This window comes from Bombyx mori, chromosome 26 (assembly GCF_030269925.1).
Source record: "Bombyx mori chromosome 26, ASM3026992v2".
NCBI classification, from domain to species: domain Eukaryota; kingdom Metazoa; phylum Arthropoda; class Insecta; order Lepidoptera; family Bombycidae; genus Bombyx; species Bombyx mori.
In genome coordinates this window covers 5,189,869-5,213,745 of record NC_085132.1, presented here as the reverse complement: position 1 = coordinate 5,213,745, position 23,877 = coordinate 5,189,869, and positions in this window count along the sequence as shown.

Here is a 23,877-nt window from a genome sequence, read left to right as displayed (position 1 = left end):
GATATAAGTTCTAAGATCTCAGTATAAATAAAACGGCTGCCCCACCCTTCAAACCGAAACGCATTACTGCTTCACGGCAGAAATAGGCAGGGACCACCGCCCTACCCGCGCGGACTCACAAGAGGTCCTACCACCAGTAGTACTTTTACGGTTTAATTTTGTATTCATTTTATAATTATTGATGTTTCGAATAATTTAGACTTCGTTATCTACGACTGTTATCACAGAGTAATAACATTCGGCAACATTTCAATATTTTGCTAACTACCGTCTAATTTTAAGAATTAAACAACTCAATGGTATATCTAGCTATCAGTCATCCAATATGTAGTTATTGTATCGTGATGGGAAACTTCAGGACCGCACCTTTCTTTCAAACAATAATTAATCTGCACGTGTCGTGAATTTCCTTTTTAATAACCATAATAATGTATTTTTGAGACCTATTCTTTTAAAAGACCATTTTTTAAGTTGTTTATTTCAAAAACGACGAGTCAAAAAACAGTTTTAGTATTTAGAGCACTGTCTCAATCGAATACACCCTGTATATAGTCTTGTCATTTTTTCCCTTCCTATTTTAGTAACCTCGAGGAGTTATTCTAGATTCACCGAGCTAGTATGTGAGCTCACGGGGCTCAAGTCGGGGGCGTTGCTAACACTGGGCCTAGTAAGAGCAGTGCTTCGCAGAATCTACCACCGGATCGGAAACGCGACCCACTGAGAAGATCCAGCGAGAAACTCAGTGGGCAAGATTGCGTGTTCAATGTTCTGAAACCGGTCGGGACCAGGCCTAATGGATGCATTTCTCTTTATCTGTCTACATCTCCTCCTCGAAGAATAACGTCTACATAAATATCTAGAATCCTCACAACGTCAAAATTATAAATCAACCGCTTTAACTACACTGAAGTCTCTATAAGATTTTCAGTTAAGTTTTCTTTTGATTGTAGGGAGTCCTACAATTTTTCCTCTAACCAGTTCGTACACTAATGTACCTTAATATTTTTTGCATAGATTGGTGAACGATCTTTTTTTTTTTTTATTGCTTACATAGATGGACGAGCTCACAGCCCACCTGGTGTTAAGTGGTTACTGGAGCCCATAGACGTCTACAACGTAAATGCGCCACCCACCTTGAGATATAAGTTCGAAGGTCTCAAGTATAGTTACAACGGCTGCCCCACCCTTCAAACCGAAACGCATTACTGCTTCACGGCAGAAATAAGCAGGATGGTGGTACCTACCCGCGCGGACTCTCAAGAGGTCCTACCACCAGTAAAAATCTCGATCCATCTGTATTAAGTGATTACTGGAACTGACGCCCACTTTGAGAAATGAGTTTTAAATCTTAGTTCTATAGTAGAACGAATGCTCTGCCCTTAAAACCGATACACATTACTGCTTTATGAGAGATATAGGTATGCTACCTAAGTGTGCGGCTCCAAAAACCACCGGTAATTACGCAAATAAATTGTTATTTTGCAGGTTCGTTTTTTATTACACGATGCTATTCCTTCACCGTGGAAGTCAATCGGGAACATTTGTTAAGTACGTATTTCATTAGAGAAATTGGTATCCGCCTGCGGGATTCGAACACGACACAGTCGAATCGCTCGATACAATTGCACCGGGCTTCTTATCTTTTAGGCTACGACGACTTCAAAATGTTTGAGCTATAAAAACCAAATCCACTCAGCACAATTTTCAAATAAGAGCTTGCTGTAGATAGATACAATGCATCAGGATTGCTTAGTCTGTATTTATATTTACTAGTGGTCCCTCAGTAGTCGAAATTCGACTATAATTAATTGAAATTATAAGTTTGAACATTATTATGTTTCTGTTGTCAAAGACTATTTATTATACATCTATAATCACAGATTTCGTTATGACCACACTATAGAGTCTATATTATTGTTAAAGACACTATGTTAAAGACCAACAATATTAATCTATTCTCGATTTGACCACAGACTTTGAACAATAAAAAAGTTTGACTATAAACAAAGAGTGTTAAATACATGGTAGTGTGTGTAATGTTTTTTTTAATTGATTTAATGTATTATTTATGCCTAATTAAAAAAAAAATAGCATTCTGCACTCCTTCTCTATATTCTCTATAAGTGTGGGAAATTTCACACTCCGTCCGCGCAATTCTCGAAAAAAGGGGTACAAAGTTTTTGCTTCACATATTAATATATAGATATTGTGTTCGTAAGGCCAGGCTTGCGTAACAATATCGGCCCGTGTGAGATCACATGATGCCTCACCACCATTAGATATCACTAAATAAATAAACAAATCCCTTAAGAGTACTTATCAGTGCGAAAATGAATGTATTCCTAATCATTAGCGCCATGTCACTTAGCTCAAACTTAATCGCATTACACCATTATCTGTCATCTCTTTGTGCATGCCAAAAAGAATTTTCCTTCGGTCTTTGCTATTTTAATTCGGAACCTTAAAGTGTTTGGTGGTAAGGATCAAAATTGATTGAAAATTGTTCCTTGATGGTGACGATCTGCAAATATTAACAAAGGGGAGTTTTTGGGGTGCGGTCCGTTTGTGAGATACGATTAGATTTGACTGGTTTTGTTGTATTATTATAATTTATTTTTATTATATTATATTTATTTAAAATCTTATTAATTATGAAATACAATTTAAAGAAAACACTTTATTAATATAGATTGCCGCTAATGGCGGTGTCTGTTTGCTATTATTATTATTTTTGAATCTTATTCGTGTTTTGAATTTATCTACAAAGGACAAACAAATCCCGAAAAATTTTATTACTTAATAAAGGTTTTCACAATAAACGCTGACATAGCCTCTAAAGGCTATCAGCTTAGGTAGGAAAAAAAATCGCATAGCTTATCACTGCATAGCTACAACTGGGGCATAATCCTCAGGAATTGGAACAAAGGAAAATACACTGTATTTCTATATTGAGACGTTTATTTTTCGAATGGATCAAAGCAAAATTCATCCCCTACCAATTAATGTAATTTAATAGGGCGCAGAGATTAACGTTCGCTGTAATTGAAAGAGTGTAATGACAAACAGTTTATATAAGGTTTTGTATTGGGACCGGCGCGACAGGGATGACGAGGGATTTACCCTGAGATTATTTTATTTCTATGCCATTTATTTTTCATATTCTAGTCATATCTTCGGTCTTTGTGAGTCGTAAACATAATTAAAACTAATTTTACAATATAATCTCGTTTTTTTTATTATCCTAATATTATTTCCGACATTTCGAATACTTTTCATTTTTTTTTCATTATTATAGTTATTAAGTTTTCATTTTTCATTATTATTATTTTGTAATTGTATTTTTTGACTTGTTTTTTCGTTTATTGCAAATATTGTTACTTATTTTAAAAAAAGAAGAAAATATGTATTTGAGAAAAAACAAAAAAAAAAGCCCGCTGAGTTTGTTTCGCCGGTTCTTCTCAGGACTGTGGCTTTTTTTGGAACCGGTGGTAGAGTTAACATTGCTATTTATATTTTGACATTCAACAAGTGTGTTATACTGACATTTAAGTTGAAATAAATGATTTTGAATTTGAATTTGAATTTATATATAATATAATAATAAAACTATATATTTTTATATAGTTTTCATAGCCACACGGACGGCTAATGTGTTTTTTATACGTTGATGTTTCAATATCGTGATAATCGTGTCCGTGCCAAGAATATTGTTAAGTACATAATAATAAAATTATGAAGATAAATATAAAACTATGCAAAATTAAACCGTAAAGGAGGTTTTGATTTGTTAATAAGCCGCTATAGATATAAATGGATTTAGGATCTTACGTGGTAATCCATAAGGGCATTATTTAAAAGTCACGGGTATACTACCTTTTGGAATGGATTCCTTCAGTATTTCTTCAGTTGATTTTCTCACTAATGTACACAGAATTAACTCTAGATCTATTATGAAGGTTGACATTGGCTAGTCGTAAAATCAACGCCCACCTTCATGTTGTATCGATCTAAAGCATTAACTAAGATTGTAGTATTGCATAACTTACCTGTGGTATTTCTTGCGTTTTTAGTCTGTCTTTTAGGCTGTGTTTTATTTTTCAATGAAGTAATTTCCAAGAGATCTCTTTAAACAAGATTAATCTTAAGAATCAAACTTATTTTTAATCAAGCCCACGGCTCGCGTATTTAAATCTTGTACAAGATTTTGATACAAAAATATGATAGATTGTTTTTTTTAATTGCTTTTAAAGTTTCTGTTTTTAGTCGTAACCTACGCGCGTATCGAGTTAATATTTTAAAATAAGTGATGTAAGCTTGCAGGAAGGAAGTAATTCAAACATTTCAGTGATAAATATTAGTAAAAACAAAAAAGTGTTTTAGTTGGATTGGCTAAAACTCAAAATCCTCCAATTTTGCTTGGCGACGACTAAAAGGTAGAATAATATATGTGCGTGTATTGAAAGGCCTCTAGTCTAGTTTTATTATGACGAGACATTTCAGAAACGATGCTCCGATCCACCAAGAGAGAAGCTAATTATATGAGTGTTAGCGGACACACTGAAAAATTATTCCCTCCATTGTCCGGACCACACACGAAGCAACCTTAAAAGGCGTACAGTAAAAGGTGCTAATGCGAAAAGATCACGTCGTACCATTTTGGAGAAAGCAAACACTCGTATGGGCATTTAAATGTTATAATCCCTTCAAAGCTCCTTGGCGCCTCCGTGTATTCCACACTCATACTAGAGCGATTACTTTTTCGACTACCCGACCTCTCTTTCTAGCATTCATAAACGAAAAGAGATAAAAAAGATATCGGACCTAAATCGCTTACAAACGCATTACACTTCCCCGTTCTATAATTCAAGAATTGTTACACGTTCATCTTTCAATATTTACTGGGCGCATAACGCGTCCAGAATCACGTGATCCCCGATTATTCGAGATTCACTTTAGACAAAAAAAGTGAATCGGTGTGCCTTCTTTAAATGGTTTCGTTAAGTGGCAACTTCATGTTTGGTTGTTTTAGGCGCTGTTTGTTTTCGGGTTTCAAACACGACTCGTATTAACTAACAAGGTGCGTTTATTTTTATCTCCTCCACAGCCGTGTGGCGGTGTGGAAAAAAACTTTGTCTTTAAAAGCATTCGCGCGAGTCGTTTAAAATGTGAGTTCCTTGTTAGTGATGCTTTAAACAAAGAGGATTTATGTAAACCGAAGCCACTATTTACGTGTTATTGATTTTAAAGATTTGTTTGTTCGAATTATCGTGAATCAGACTTCGGTTTTTTTTAAGTAGGTACTCTTTAACTGAATATGTTTGATTCTGTTTATTCACACTAGCTTGTTTTCGAAATATTATAATAACTGTATATTGTACATTATGTGTAGATATTTATATAATCCGGATTATCGAATTATCGCTTCGTATCGAATTTGTAATAAAAAAAGCACTTGTTTAATGTTTATGCCACAGGAATATTGCGTAAAAAGTATCTCATCCACAGACAATAATTATAATAGTTTTTATAACGGAAAAAATATTCGAGACATTCTGTACCGTCTAATAAGGTTAGTTCAGCTAAACAGACCAACATTAAAATATAATCCGTATTTTGCTAATATTCAGTGCATCTAACGGTGATAGAAGAACGGTGGAGGAAGAACTGTTGAACTACTGAAATAAATTACTATGATAGCATTACTTAAAATACGTATAGAGCTATTTGCCAATGTTTTTTTTTATTTTTATTTTTTTTATTGCTTAATTTTAATTTTTGAGCTCTCCATCCATTTAGTCAGGTATTTGTCGCATTGCACTATTGACATTAAAACATCTTGAGGCAACGTGATATTTTTATAAAAGAAAAAAAAATCTATCCTTCCAATCAGTAAATAAATAAATATTATTATTACTGTTATTATTTTACAAGTAGAAACGATATAATAATCATAATACCTGGCCGTTTTATTCATATAACGTCTAGTCTAGACGGTAAAATACTTTCAAAATGCAATATAACTCAATAAATTAAGACAAAATGGGTATTTTAAGAGAACGTGGGCAAGGAAAAGTGGCAATTGTGGAATATTAAGGGCGGGAAATGTTTTTACGATGACAGCGTCACAGACGTACGTTTTATTGTGGACGCCATTTTGGATATACAGCCGGTTTTAATATTGGAATAGCGTTGTTAATTCGCTCATGAATGTTTTCAAAATTAAGAACTAGCTTCAACATTACACAACTTTTTATAAATTTGAAAGTTGTTATTTTCATAAGAATATAATATTTGTTGATTATATAATTTAATGAAACATCTCTTAAGTTGTTCCATCATTAATCAAAGAGGATACTGCGGTTTCTCTATTTTTAAATATTCTTCAGTTTTTTATATTTTTAACATTCAAAATATATAAATAAGAAAAATGCAAATGCCTAACTAATTGCTCTAGTGTTTGTTATATATTATTATATTGACGTATTTTTTGGATTATCGAATCACGATTATCTATTCGTACGACAAAATGGTCTTGTTTTCTGGTTTGAAAGGTGAGTCAGGCTTTATATAATTGAGAATTTGATTTCATGTTTCAAGGTGGATGACTGCTTTCACGCAGTGACCAAGTCTTGAGTCTGTTTATTAATCAATACAAAAAAATATATACAATAAAATATAAAGTTAATATGGTTAAACTTGCTTAAATTTGATCCAATGTCTATTAATATTTATGGTCGAGAAATTCGAATGGCAATTGAAACGCGAGTTAAAAACAAATAAAAATATGAACAACTCCGACTATCTTTCGTGTTTGAGACTGACTGTTAATGAAAAAGACGCAGTGCCTTGTAACTATTCATATTTTGTTAATAAGATCATTATAAACTGAACCTAATTTCTTTTAAATTCGGGATTAATTTAAGTTTCTGAAATACGTCACTCTTTTACTATTAAAATAAAAATTAGGCCACGAAAAGTAATACGGTGAAGTTACGAAGAAAATGTTAATATCGATAAAAAAGAGCATGCTGTATTCTCAGCAAAAAGTGGCAAACTGAAAACTCATTTCTCTGGGAGTAATGGCCGCGTCCACCCGACTTACTATTATCATGCTGGCAACTTTTTAATAAAAAAAAGATCTCTCATCTCCGCTAAATTGTCCGCACTCGGGAATATGAAAGGCATTATTTAAAAAGATCGCTCCTTTTCGTATTATTTCGGTATAAATTTTGAGTTAAGCCCGTTACGGTCGGAGTCCTCTCGAGAAAACGCCGTATCTGCATTTTATTGCTCCTCAAAGGCTTTACATGGAAATAATGTTTAAAAAAAATTCAATTTCAATTTAATTAAGTGCTCGTAAATGTACGAAAATTTTTGGATACGGCATTCTGAAGCACTTTACGCAATTCTTAATGTGCAAGTGTCATTCTTCCAAATAGCCCCATCATGATTGAAATAAAACCTTAAACTTATAGCTTCTTTATTCTTTTCTTGAAGCCCTTATTGGTTCTAATGAACCAGAATAATGATTACTATTACAACTGAAATGCTATTGAATTGCATCAGATATTACCACGTTATTCAGAGAAAGAGTCTAAAGCATTTTTGAAATTTTCAAAGAGTGATAACTAAAAGTAATATTTATTTCAATTAATCACTATATATGTCAGATCATCATAAAATAACGTCTATACTCATCTCATTCTTATCATCATCATCAATCAAAACTTTTTGTTCTTTTTCCGCTTCGATTTTGATTTTTAAGGCTGTTCCGAAATTATTTTAAAATCGCAAAATTCGATGCGCGAAAGCAGCCAACCATATTATAGAAAAATAACAAGATAATCCAATAGATTTGTAAAGCTGTTTTTGAGCTTCCATTCATAACGCGTGCTCCTCCATCGTCCGAATCACAATAAAAAAACCTTTTGTAAGTTAATATTTCAAAAGAGTTTTACACCTTTTGATTTCGCGTCTTAAATTGTGAAGCGAAAAAAAAAATTATATGAACTACTACTATAAAACCGTGGATTCACAGAGCTCGTGTATTAACAAAAATATACTTTAAGATACGCTGTTAGGGTTCAAGATGTTTTGATGACCCAATAAATTTAACTTTTATCTTTGACATCTTTTTTCTATGGTATTAAGATAATATTAGCGGCTTCTAAACGTACAATGAGAACCCTATACTTGAATAGAGATCTATGAATACATGACGTTTTTCCGTAAGATGGTTTCATGTTGATAAATACGCGACTAATCAAATTATTTATGGCATTAAATCGTAATAAAAATCGTTTAGAACATCTGCTTAGCGGACGCTTTTTGATGCATTGTTAATAGTTTTTTGGAGACATTCTAAGTTTGCGAAGTATTCTTTGTCTCATACTTCCAAAAATGTATTTAGGAGAATACAAAATTACGTATACACAAGAATTTCCTGATATTGATATTAATTTTAATGAAATCATCAATACAAGCCAATACATTTATAGAGCACTCGTGAATATATTTTAAGACGCGTTTAATAATGAATATGTACATAGGTATTCATTCGTCCAGTCTAGAAAATTTGGTCATCTTGTTGAGAGGCATATTTAACATAAATAATGGTGTACCTATAGTTCATTCAATATAGCTTAAAGGATGTTGAAAATAAATTTCAAAGTGAATCCTAGAAATATCACTTAGTTAGCTGCTCCGCGAATATTTATGCTTTATAAATTATACTTATCTGATTAAATTTAAATGGCTTTATAAGCCCCAAAAACAGCATCACTAAAAACTTAGTATTTTCTCAAACTGTCAGATCTCAAGATACTATTCATTCATACTGCGTGGAGAAACGTAAGCGATGATGTTCATAACTTTTTTTTTTAAAGTACTCGAATTCTTGAATAATTCCTATGGTCCGTGACCACTGAAACTGTCGGGAACTTTAAGATTTTATAACATTAATATGAAATTAAATGTATATCGAATCAAATAGTTTTCTATTGACGTAAAAATATGCTAGTTCTGTTCAAATTTAATAACACCATTATTGAGCAGAAAATTTTGTATTAAGCACGAGGGATTCCAGTTCCCTATCTGATCCATCATCTAAAATAAGTTGGAACATTATCGTCCGTTCTAAATTTGGAGACTTACAACGATTGAATGCACATTATTTGGATGGTTTCATGCGAGACTGTAATAAGGCCGTAAAAGCTGAAAGCGGTCGAGCCTACGATCTATTTTGTGAATCATAGACATCTTTAATGGCGAGGGCATAAATAACTGTTACGGAATCATTTTAATCCTGCTATAGATAAGAAAGGCATGTCATAGGGCTCGTGAAAGATTGAGAAGTATAGTTTTTCTGTGGGAGGGGATTGTAGATGGACGCCGTGTAATAATAGATCAATCTGATCCGGTGATACGTAGTATAGGAGGAGACATTCGTATCAAATTATTCCTCAGAGCACTCTCCACGAAATATAAAATGACACCGATAAAGTAATTACTGATTAGGGATCAGATACATTAAGTACCATTTTGTTTTACAGCTTAAATGGGCAGGTGAGCTTATGGCTCATCTATAAGTGGGAAATTGTTATCGGAGCCTATAAACATAAATAACGTAAATGCCATCAACTACCTTGAGATATGAGTTCTAACAGGGTTTTTACAATATTTTGCCCCACCCTTCGAGCCGAAATGCATTACTCCTTCACGGCAGAAATAGGCTAGATCTTGGTACTTACCCGTGCCGGTCACTGCCTTACCGCCATTACGTAAGAATGTTTTGGAAATATTTTTAGTTTACATTCACATTAAACACTATTTCATAATTCATATTTACTTATCTGACTCAGTATTACATACCATCATCACGGCCAAACCGTGGCGTTTTCACCTCATTAAGCTCGAGTTAAGGACCCTATTATGTACTTTATGTATTTCTAAATTACCCATCACTTAATAGGGTAGCGACGCCGGGGAGTCTACCCTAAAGCCAACGCAAATTGACCTCTCATTTCTCTAACGCTGTTACTGTCCTCAGAAAAAAGCAACGGCTCAGTAAATCTGTACAGGTCAAGTTACGTTGGAAATCCGATGTGGGGTGTTTTAGAGTGTTCGCATGATTACTGGGCTGTTTAAATTTAATGCCTGTGTCTTATGGATGTTTGTACAAGCACAGGAATTGTGTTGGCAACATTATCGTTTATTTTCAGCGCATTAGTTAATCAATTTTCGGAAATAATAGTTTGATATAGGTACTGTGGAATTTAACTATTTTATTTGATGTAAAAGCTATTTCAGGTATGTTGTTTTTAAATATTTGTAGTTTCTAATGGTAAATATAACGCCGATTATTTGTGTCCCATTGCTTATTACAGTATTACGTCAGATGAACAGATTTACAGTCCCCCACGACTCCCTCTTATTGATTAAATGAATTATAGAACTTATCAAATCAAGTACTTTTATTACACTGAGTAATCACTTGAAACCTCTACCTTTTAAGTATTCAAATTTAAAAAAAAATTGTAATCATATGTACCTACTAAAATATTTTTTTATAATCGATACGTGCTAAAAAAAAGTTTTAAGTACGTCTGTTTTACAATAACAACAAAAATGGGAAATTGCACTAAAAAAAAAGAACACAGATTCCAGATCCCTAATACGAGGAGCGTCAGAAACCCCAGATGTCCAAACAACAATCGCTTGACTCTGCCTGTGTGTCCATTGTGTGCGATGACAAACGCCGAACCATTGTCGAATGCTCCCATTATTAAGAGTACTTAATATACTACCAAATAGGGTGTCTGCGAATTTAGTAAATTTAAAAATAAAAATAAGAATTTTGAAGTGAAAACTTCTTTAGAATCATTGTGATTTCAAACCGGATGCAACGGAAAAAACGACAGGTAAGAGACACAAATACAAAAATGTGTAGGATGAAGCCAGCAGAGAATGAGACAGAAATATACATACTATTTAATACAGCGCTATCTGTGAGATTTTTTAATACTAACGTGTGTATGAAAGCTCTTGTAGTGAATTTTAATTTAGGATTATACGTGAAATTAAAATATCAATTCACAGAGGGCCTTACAATTATTTACTAATGACAAAATTTTACATATACTAAGACGTTTAGGATAATTGTATTTTAATTTTGGAAGGTTTCACTTCTACCACGTGTGAATTGCACACATTTTTTATTTGTTTTTTTTGGTATTTTATCCTACGGGTTTTTGTGAGTCGCAAACATTTTAATTACTTTTACGGTTTAATGTCGCATTTTTTATTGTCAGTATAATATTTCCGAAGTTTCCAATACCTCACGGTTTTCGAGGCCATGGACGACTGACTGAGGATACCGCCAAGTAGTTTTATTTAATAGTTTGTTAGTTGAATTCGGCACATTATAATCTTGCAATGAACTCAATCTATAAAAACTAATTAACACGAAAAACTACTCACTCACTATTTTTAACCTCTTAAATAAACCGTTTGTCAGATACTACATATTTGTTCTGCTAATCAAAAAGTTTCGTTGTAAATTGTAAGTTTAAAATAACAAATTTCATGACCTTCGTATAACGTAGTCGTATGTAAATGATTATCCAAGTCTAGACAAAAGGAAAGTTTAAGTCTATTGTGAAAGAAAACAAACTGAAAAATTAGGGTAGGTGAAATTTTGATGTAATTTGATCAACTGTCCTTTAATATTTTGTGCTAACAATTACTATAACTGTGCAAGTGATTTGAAATATTGTCGTAATTCCTTTTTTTATATTTCAATAAAATCATCATACAAGGTTCCTTACAACAAAAAAAAGGGTGCGTGTACTTATATACGCGCGTAAGAAGTCATACTTTTTTTTATTTAAATTTTAATCAATTTGAAAAAATATCGATTAAACAACATTCTCAAACACGCATATTTGACATCCCTTTTCTTGACATCGCATAAATTCGGTAATTCTCGGTACGGTTCGGAAAGTTCACCTGCGGCTATATTCAGACTCGCCAAGTTACGTTGATCGTATTGTAATTTGCGATTTAGTGGGTAACTTCATTCTGTTAATTTTGTGTCACGGTGCGCACGCATCGTAAAATTTCACTATCATCAATTTTTCATAACGCGCCTAAAGAAGTATAACTTCAAAAATCACAATATTGAAATAATCACAAAACCATGGCCACCCTAACGTCTAAAATGACATTTACATCGAGCGATCCGAATGCGTACCATTCACAGCCGATTTTAATGACCGGCTGATAGCCGTTTAAAAACGAATTTGCTCACTTCTGGTACATTTAACAATCATTCACGGTTTGTACGCTTCGAACGTTCTGCGTAGATCGAAATGTGATAACTGTTTGCGAATGAGGTAGAATGTTGCCATACGTAAATTAGTTTTTAGGTGTGACTTTTAATCGTTTTTTTTAAATCGTATTACGAATGATAATATAAAGACATCTTTCTGTCATTTCCGGAAGAACTCATAATAGCTTTATAAAAGTTATAATATACTAGCTGACCCGGCAGACTTCGTAGTGTCTCAATCGATAAATAAAAGACCTAAACTTTTGTATAAAATAAACATAAAACAAATAAAAGTAATCCGTCCGACGGGAAGCACATCAAAGGAAAAAATAATTGTTATTTTTATTTAATTCCGAGCATTTTCATATTTATCTACCTTTTAAACCTTCACTGGACTTCCACAAATAATTCAAGACCAAAATTAGCCTAATCGATCCAGACGTTCTCGAGCTTTAGCGAGACTAATGAACAGCAATTCATTTTTATATATATATAGATTACTAATTAAATTAGATTGAGTAGATACCCTGATTATGTTGTTTCAGCAAGATCTCAGGGTACCTCTCCTCTCCAACCAGCCTTAAACGACAAACCAAACTAAAGTGATCCAATCAGCTAATAGTGAATAAACTAATAAATTTACATATCCGAAAGTGTTTTTAGTAATTAAAACCTTTCTATTCTGTACGATGATAAAAAAATATATCGAAACAGGATGTTACAGTTCACTCAAAGAAGTAACAAATACTAAGTGTAAATTAACTAGCGACGCATTAAGTAATGATCATAACACATGAAATATTAAAGCAGTTGATGACTTAATTAGAGATATTAATTCCGAAATATATTTTTTACTACCACTTAACATTGAAATTAGGACGAAGTGAAAGCCCGAATTAAATTTTGTGCTTAGACAATTTGATTTAATAGTCTAACTAGTGCTCAAATATTATCCGAACTTTAGTCATTAAGCTTTAAAATAATATTTCGTTTTTGTATTTTTCATTGACAGACCACTTTCAATATGACTGAAAGAGACAAAATATGGTTTCTCTTGAAGTCTTAATTACACTACAGATTAGTTAGTTTTGTACCTGGTCACACCTAGTTTTTTTTAATTCCGAACATGTTTGTTTAACAGACATCATTCCGGAATAAAGAAAAAAATAACTTTTATATCCGTTTCCGTGATTTAATTTTATTTCCGACGGCATACGCGTTTATAGTAGTTATATTTATGAATTGATTAGACGGTTTTGATATGAACATTTCATTTACAATTTTTTGAATTAAAAATAACGATATTTGTGTGATTATTATAATTTTGAAAAGTGGTTTTAGCCAATGCTTTATGTGACCATAGAACTAAAATTTTTTTTTTTTTTTTTTTTTTTTTATTGCCTTTGTAGGTAGACGGGCATACGGCCCACCTGATGGTGAGTGGTTACCGTCGCCCATGGACCTCAGCAATGCCAGGGGCAGAGCCAAGCCGCTGCCTACCGAAATGATGGTATAAATATAAATATTTACTAACAATCACGCCACGTTAACTGGTCCCGTGCTAAGTTCGTAAAGAACTTGTGTTACAAGTACCAGATAACGGAAATAAATATAATATTTTTATTATACACATACATATATTTAATATACATCCATAGCCCTGGAAAGGCATTTATATTTATCATACAAATATCTTCCCTTGGCGGGATTCGAACCCGCGACCCCCTTGTGTAGTGACCATGTCACTTACCACTGCACCAGACGGCCGTTAAATCAAGTTAATGAAGTCACCAATATAAGCAATTGTGTGTAGTACTCACGTCTCAAGGTTTTTTTTATTGCTTAGGTGGGTGGACGAGCTCTTTTTTCTTTTCAAGTTTCAAGTAAATGCGCCACCCACCTTGAGATATAAGTTCTAAGATCTCAGTATAGTTACAACGGCTGCCTCACCCTTCAAACCAAAACAACAGTACTAATATTCTCAACGCGTCAGTGTTCGGGTCTATGTGACCTCTTAGCGCAGTGAGCGTTAGGCCTCTGGTGCGGTGGGAGTACAAGACTGTATGCATGCACATCCTTGCTACCTGTGATAAACCAGGAAGCATTTCACGATAAAATACTTCGAACGTAAAACTAGGTCACAAATGGAAATGGCATTTGAATGAAAGAGAAAAAAAATTCAAACATTTACCTAAACGACATCAAACGCGAAAGAGCGGTCCGTTAACCCTTCCTTCACTTGACACGTAAATAACTACAAAGCATACTCGAACAAAAATACGAATACACACGGAAATATTTCAAATAAAAAATTTGACACACGCTTTGTCATTCCGAATACGGCTAATTTAAAAAGAACCTCGATCTTTCGTGGTACGTTCACAAAAATAGATCAGCTTACATTGGAGTTAGGGTCTGTTTTGTTAAGATCCATTATCCAAGGTGAATTCTGTGCAGTTAACGGTCAATTTAGGTTGGCGTTTTATTTGTGTTTGGTCTTTATTGCATTTCAGAAGGTCCTCGCTCGCTAGCTAATTCTATTGAAAGATCGTTCAAATCAATTTGGATGATACTCAGCCATTCAGTTGAGAGCTGTCATCGTTTGTTAGCTCTTTTCTATTGTGGGTCAATCAAATTTGGTGATTTATTTATGTCGGCCTATTACGACACAGACACCCTTACATTAGATAAGGGCCCGCAGTTTAATACAGTGATTGTGTTTGGTTTTATAAAGTGGTCTTGATGTTTAGTTAATGTTAGGAGAATTGAATTATGTTATTAATTTATCGTGTTTTCAATTACTTGGGTATTTCATTATGCCTGAAATGATTCATTATCATTCGTTTGATGTTACCGATCCTGCAGTATTCACGAAACGGGTATCCTAGTGTTTTTAGGCCTTCGGAAGGTAGTTAGTTATTGGCAAACTCAAAAGCTGCTGGCAGAAATGAAGCAGGAAATGTATTCGGGCCATCAGTAATCCCTCGATTCCAACAAAAGCTTATAAAAGTTCTACCTAATATTTTAATATCTGTTTAAGGAGCATATCTAAAAATCAGACTTGCAAAATTATAATTTGCATAATTACTGGTGGCATACCTCTTGTGAGTCCGCACGGATAGATACCACCACCCTGCCTATTTCTGCCGTGAAGCAGTAATGCGTTTCGGTTTGAAGGGTGGGGCAGCCGTTGTAATTATACGGAGACCTTAGAACTTATATCTCAAGGTTGGTGGCGGCATTGACGTCGTAGATGTCTTTGGACTCCAGTAGCCACTTCACATCAAGCAATAAAAAAAACGGTAAACTTGCAGTTCTCGGGAAATCGACGATCTCGCGTTGTGGCCATTTTGTGTCTGTTTGTGACAATATTGAACTTTCAAGCATATGTAAATATGACGTCATATAACATATTTAATAAGCATCCCGATGCTACAGTGGCTTGGGGACGGTTACACGGTATTAAATTCAATATTTTTCCATATCATTGTCTGGGGTGCCGGAATAGGGGATATGGATGGCTTTATGCACATGTTTGATAGAATTTTATAAACATTTTACGTTTAAAATTAATTAATTGTCTATTGTGATTATTGGGCACAGTTTTGTGAATATAGTGTTCTGTATCAGAATTTGTTAATGACGAAATTTCATGCGAAGAGTTTTCAGATTTTTTGTTTTAGGTTACTTACTGTCTTATCTGCAATTAGCAGGATGCGCTATGAACAGGTGTGCTGTAAGATTGAAGACGACTTGACGTTGTAGTTTGGATTAATTCTAATTAAGGACGATGACAGTTACCAATAGTTAATAATATAATTGTCATAGTCGGTAAATGTAAAGCCAAAAAGTAATAATTAGATTGGCTTTATCGATTAGTAGCTTCGATCTTATCTTTGAGAGCGAACATCGGTATCCAGTTGTGGTATATACTGGCTCATATAATATTTTTAACATAAGGCAGACTGTGACAACTCACCCAGCTATGCCAGTTTAAAAAAAAATAGTGCACTATGGTATGAACTCATCCACTACGCCCAGATAACCCCAAAAGCTTAACTCAGCTTAACGGAGTCAACTAAACCAATAAGCTGGGTCCTCCCCTCCATGCAGGGGTATTTTACTGGGGTTTTATTAATGCATTTGTCATAAACTAGTTCCGTTATTATATTCTTCCCTAAACTTACTCAGTATTTTTACGAGAGAAAAATGTACTGTTACTTTTTTTGTTTTATTGCCCTTGTAGGCAGAAGAGCATACGACCCACCTGATGGTGAATGGTTACGGTCGCCCATAGACGTCAGCGATGCCAAGAGCAGAGCCGATATTCTCCGTGTTTTTTCTTTACGAACTCTTATATTGTTTACTAACTGAGATACTGATTATAGTGTAGCATGCATCAGTTAGCACGAAATCGGTCGGTAAAACTGATTTGGGAATTATTGTACTAGTTAATATTGTAAATGACGTTCCTTTGTAACTATAATGTAACTATACTTGAGATATTAGAACTTATATCTCAAGGTGGGTGGCGCATTTTCGTCGTAGATGTCTATGGGCTCCAGTAACCACTTCACACCAGGTGGGCTGTGAGCTCGTCCACCCATCTAAGCTATAAATAAAATAAAAAAGTCCTTGATTTGATCGGTCTTCTCGAATATATTTTATGTTTATTAAATTAAAATAAATTTAAATTTTGCCATTAAAAATATCAGTGTTGATATCGGTAAATTGAATTTCCAGTTAAAACCATATTCTCAGCTAAACTAATAGATGTTTAAATCTATTATCGCACAATCTAACGTTCATTAATAACATATTATGAATGACTCCTCGGAATTGTATAGAACACCCAAACATATGACGAACGGCAGAAACGCGTCCAACATATGCTCGGCAGCATCTTTTCATCGCTTCTAGAAATCATTTATCACGAACCATCGAAATCTATTAATCATTAAAATGAGACTTAAAGAGAGAGAAAATGATGTGAGCCGCGCGTAATACGAAACTTCACTAATGATACAATTAAAAGATTAATTGTGTTTCGATCGTGAACGAATGTCCGTGAATCGGTCGTTCACGTGTTATGTCATTGAAATAAGGTTCATTTTCGTGTATTTCTGTTGGCGTCGGCACGTCTGTGATTCGAGGATCGCGCGTTGCATACCTACCTACCGTCCTGTAAACGAAATAATGATAATGCGATATTCATTGAGCACCGGAAAAGAGTTTATAAAAGCATAGTGATTTTGTGAGTTTGAAATTTTACACTTATCTATTTTGTTCGTCTTATTTTCGGGTAGGTACATTTTGAAAGGGCTAGCGAAGAATTCACGAGAAATGGCGTGAAATATCTCTTTGAGTTTCAAAGGGTGCTTGCTTAAATTCAGTATACGTTGTTCGTTAGGTATGAGCAATGGTGACAAAAACAATTTCATTCAACAATAGCAAAGCAGTTGAATAAGTTTTGAATGTATTCATTTCTTATCGCAAATATGTGAGACTTTTTGAAATAACGGTTGGTCGCGTTTAATGTTTCAAATTATTTAAAGAGCCTTACGTGTCTAACTCTTGAGATATGTTTTATTCATACTTACGTAAAAAGGATATGTTGTTTTTAAATAATGATTTCATAGAATAGGGTGAATTTTAAAGCCGCACTGTTGACGTCGCCCTAAACACGTCATTACGGATCCTCCCGATCCATTAACGGTGCTTTTAGGTACCACAAGCACCGGTCACCGTCCTTGTTGAACCCGTCGCTTGCGACGAAGGGCTCGACGAGTAAATTATCCCATATACACAGCCCACTGAGTTTTTCGCCGGTTCTTCTCAGTGGGTCGCGTTTCCGATCCGGTGGTAGATTCTGTGAAACACTGCTCTTGCTATGGCCAGTGTTAGCAACACTCTCGGTTTGAGCCCCGTGATACCTACACGTCAAGGAATTTGAAATTGCCTCTCAAGGCTATCAGCATAGGTAGGAAACTAAAAAAAAAAGTGGCTGCACGGATAGGTACGTACTACAATCCTTCGTATTTATTTTGCAAATCACGCATTTCAATCTCATGTTTCAAAGGGTACCGGTAGCCTCTTAAGAGTGGGTGGATAGGTAGGCTTTATCTGACACCTAGTGCAATAAAATTCCCGTGAATTTTAAGTCTACAAGTACCACCATCTGTTACGGGCACGCTTAATCTAAGCCACTTTTACAAATTCTTCATTCCACATAAATCGGATAATACTTACGATAAGTTAGAGGTGAGATTTCGAATCTTACTGCGCAGGGTGTGGGCGGAAATCTCTTGAATTATATAATCTACCGCGCCGCCGATATCTTTCGTGTATATTGTACTTGAAGTGAGCATATAGGTAGGCAAACTTGTGATATCTCGTCGCTATATTAGATGTAGCTACAGCTAATTTACTCATAGGGGCATAAAAGGAAATCTATGTGTTTAAATGTAAACATTTAAGTAAACATTTAAGAACAATTATTACGTGTGTAACTACACATCATTAGCTAGCTACACTCATTGCTCGATAATACAGTCATATATGAGTTTACTATTATAACAGCAGATGGCTAAGTTATACTGATATGCGGAATCGCATTTTCTATTTTGACTACTGACACAAAAAAATCAGGACGTATACAAATTAAGTGGCGTCATAAATTCATTGGTGCGCTAAGTATTTTGTTATGATTGAAGGATTATTGGTGGCCCGGAGGCCTTTCCAGTTTCACCAGGACAGGTGGGCGAGCAAAGGCTCAGCCAGGAGGGGTGGGGTTTGCTAAAAGCTGCCCGAGCGCCTCCGAAGGAGACCTAAGCGCAACTGCTTCGCAAATGAATCTACTACCGGATCGGAATCGCGACCCGCTGAGAAGATCTGGCGACAAACTCAGCGGGCTGATGCATGGGTTAGGTTGCACGTCGACCTCTTTGTCGAGTTCGACGAGTACGGTTACCAGGTTCCCTAAGCCTACTCCTAGTGCTAGAGCTGAAGGCGTCTAATGCAAAGGACGTATACAGATTAACTGACGTCATAAATTCATTGGTGCGCTAAAGTCTTTTGTTAAACTAAACTGCTCTTGTTAGGGATATTGTTAGCAAATTCGTCAGAATAGAGTCCTGTGAGCTCACTTACTCGCTCGGTGAAGCAGGCTTAGCCCCTTGAGGTCACCAGAATAGGTATGAAAAAAAAATTAAACTGACAAGTCCTATAAACGTATCTGTTAAAATAACACTACGGTGAACTGCCCTTTACCTAAACTAATAACAACAAAAGGTTATGCAGACGTGCAGGTGCATTGTCTGTGATAATCAAACAATAAAAATCGTTAAAACCTTTTTTATTGTTTGTTTAAATCAATTAATTAGAAATTGTATTGGCTTAATGCAATTACATATATTATAAAATAATTGTATGAGGTACTGAGCTCTACATAGGGGATCACAATACGTTATAACATTACATACAGAATGAGCTACTGTTAATAACATAAAGCGGTGCAGTAGCATAATAGTTGGACAACTATAAACTATAAAATATTGTCACTCATAAAAAAAAAATGTATACTATAAACTAGCAGATACAACAAAAGAGATTAAGCCGTAAAACGTGGTTTTAATTATGTCATTGTGTTTTTTATTTTTTATTGCTTAGATGGGTGGACGAGCTCACAGCCCCCCAGGTGTTAAGTGGTTACTGGAGCCCATAGACATCTACAACGTAAATGCACCACCCACTTTGAGACATAAGTTCTAAGGTTTCAGGTATAGTTATAATGGATGCCCCACCCTTCAAACCGAAACGCATTACTGCTTCACGGCAGAAATAAGCAGGGTGGTGGTACCTACCCGCGCGGACTCTCAAGAGGTCCTACCACCAGTAAAAGTCAACAAAAGTACAACTCAGTCAACAAAGTTCCAGGTACAACGGATTCCAGGTTCTTTCTGATTTAAAAAATTGCTAATTAGCTCACAATTTACTTGTTGCTACGCGGTAGTTGAAGCCCTTAACTTCTCCATGACGTGACCGATATTTGCCACCTTGAATCTTAACTGCATTGGAATACTGGCTATTATACCTTTACTTGGACCAGACGTCAAAATTCACATTCTATTAAATAATACCTACCGGTGGATGATGGTGTAATGTTTTCGGCGAATTACACAATTCGTGAAAACATTCGAAATAAATACTGTGGTATAAAAATATATAGTGAAGTTAATAATCATAATGAAATTTTTATTTCTATTAAAATATATAAGTAACTTAAAATATCGTCTCATTGTATGAAAAATAAAATGGTACATGTGAAAATTTTGCGTATACACGCTTTGTCCCAACTAACAGATGTGCTGGGCTTATAAAAAAAACAACAATAGCTCTAAGTGGAGTCAGTTACTAAATAATAAAGTTTAACGACACCTTATTAAGGATTTATTTGTTGCTCTCCTACCGAATTATTCTATAATTTATTACAAATAACTCCTAAACGTTATGTTGCTTTGCGTTTTATGACGTATTTTTAAAGGTATTGCACTTAGCAGTTTCAATAGAGGGCATTTATTCAGATTATTTCCGGATGTATATTTCCGGATGTATTCAATAACAGAGTTGTTTAATTTTTTTTATTGACGGTTCACTGTGTAAGATAATAGTGATAATATTCTTTTTATTTTTATTTTATTTTATTGCTTAGATGGGAGGACGAGCTCACAGCCCACCATCTACAACGTAAATGCGCCACGCACCTTGAGATATAAGTTCTAAAGTCTCAGTATAGTTACAACGGCTGTCCCACCGTTCAAACCGAAACGCATTACTGCTTCACGGCAGAAATAGGCAGGACGGTGGTACCTACCCGCGCGGACTCACAAGAGGTCCTACCAGTAAAAATCTTTTAAGATATTAATTAAAATAAACTGATAGATTAATTGAACAGAAGTATAAACGTATTTAGTAATAATTAAATAAAATCTAGCAATAACAAGTAGGTATTGAACATCAAACATTACACTGTTTTACTGGTCTTTATTGGAGAATTTCAATCATATTACTTGTGGGTCACCGTCCCTACCTGAAAATTTCGAATACATCCCTGACCCTGACATTAGTAACAGGATTTGATTTTAATGATCAGCCATTGAAGATCACGCGGTCCATTCATGCTTTCATAATGCATTTAATATATTGGGTAATTTTTAATGGGATTCTTTAGGATTTATTTACATTCTAAAACGACCATAGGCGTTATTTCCTCAATTCGATTATTATTTAATGGGTTATAATACGTTTTGATGGTGAAAAATCCCACACTTTTTTGTGAGACCACCGGCGGATTTTTAGTCTTAAGCATTCTTTAGTGGATTTTGAAGAGAGACTAGCCATTAAATCCTTTAAAGGAATTTTAGAAACCTATATAGGCTGTTACCACTATCCTGAATTTTTGTGGAGTAGCTGGTCTAACGGAGTCTGATCTCATGATTCATGGTACGTTGTGGGTTTCACCAGGGTTCCTAAGGAACGCGGATCTCCATGATGACTTGGAGCTTGACTCTGTCAGTAAGTATCTACAGTCGGCATCTACACCATTGATAATGATGGGCAAGACGGAAAAAGACGTGCTGGGAGTGGACCGGTATTGTCTCCGTCGAACTGCTATTCCGGCTGGCTGCTGATAGAGATGAATACAGGAAGCTAACGGCCAACCTTCAGGATTAAAGAGGCACTGGAAAAAGAAGATCTACATCATTTCGCCACTTCGAGAAGGCGGCTGCCGGAAATTACATACCCGATCCTGTGGACCGAATGGTAAACAGTCGACGTCGCCCTAAACACGTCATTACGGAACCTCCTGATCCATTAACGGTGCTTATAGTACCACAAGCACCGGTCACCGTCCTCGTCGAACCCGTCGCTTGCGACTAAGGGCTCAACGAGCGAATTAACCCATAGACACAGCCCACTGAGTTTCTCGCGGGATCTTCTCAGTGAGTCGCGTTTCCGATCCGGTGCTAGATTCTGCGAAGCACTGCTCTTGCTAGGGCCAGTGGTAGCAACGTCGTCAGGTTTGAGCCCCGTGAGCTCACCTACTAGTTAAGGTTCCGCTGATATAGCCTCTCAAAGCTATCTTCTAAGCTTAGTTAGAAGAAGCACCTTTTACTTGGTCAGAAACGTTATTGAGTTAGATTTTTTTTGCGCATCATTAAACTAAAAGTTCAGCAATTTTAACGCTCGTTAAATTACGAACGCGTGCTCATTCGATACCGAAGCAATAAATAACGGAGGCACAAAACAAAAAAAAAACAAAAAACATTAGCAAAAACAAAAACGTTAATTATAAAAATGTGTTTGTCTGCTAATTATGCGTTAACGAATCCCGACACTTTCGAACAAGTTTGTTAAGTAAAAACTGGAATAGTTTTGGGGAAGTGGGTTTTGTGAATTTGGGTTTTCGTTACTGCAACATTTCGAGCTTCAGGCTTATTCACGACTAGCGACCCGCCCTCGCTTCACTTCGGAAACATTAAAACACACATGAAACCAAAAAAATAAAATAAAAATAAAATAAAAAAAAGTAGCCTATGTTCTTCAGGGACAATGTCGGCTTCTAATGGAAAAAGAATTTTTCAAATCGGTCCAGTAGTTTCGGAGCCTATTCGAAACAAACAAACAAACAAATCTTTCCTCTTTATATCGATATATTAGTATCGATTTGGATCAATTTATTTCGATTTAAACATAATATGGAACAGAATTGTTTTTTCAAATTATCACGTAAACATTTTAATGAAGGCAACTTCTTTACGAGTGACGTCATTTGAGGCCATAAATTACAGTAATAGAAATTCGATCAGTATTGAAACGCCTTGTGATTGGTGTTTGAAATCTTACATTTTACTAAGTGAGTGAATTACGATTTCAATTTAAGTATGCTTTTTTTATTGCTTAGATGGGTGGACGAGCTCACAGCCCACCTGGTGTTAAGTGGTTACTGGAGCCCATAGCCATCCACAACATAAATGCCTCACCCCCCTTGAGATATAAGTTCTAAGGTCTCAAGTATAGTTACAACGGCTGCCCCACCCTTCAAACCGAAACGCATTACTGCTTCACGGCAAAAATAGGCAGGGTGGTGGTACCCACCCGCGCGGACTCACAAGAGGTCCTACCACCAGTAATAAAATTGCCAATAATATTTTATTTAAAAATAGATATATTTACCAGTTTTTAACTTTTCTTGCATTTTCAACCTCTAGATAATGATTTTACGATCAATTAACTTTATTAAAGCAATTTATTCTATCTTATATATAGGTTTTATCCTCAATCGGTAACTGTCAGAGGAATTTGAACAACAATTCATCATATCGCATCGCTTGATTTGAGAATGCCGAAGGCTTTATACTATAGGCCACGAAGACTTCAGTTATGACGTAATTTGATGCGCGATTAAGACTATTCTTCTTCCATATTCCATTCATTTTATTGCCATTTTAGGGAGAGGCGCATACGGCCCATCAGATGATCAATGCCAA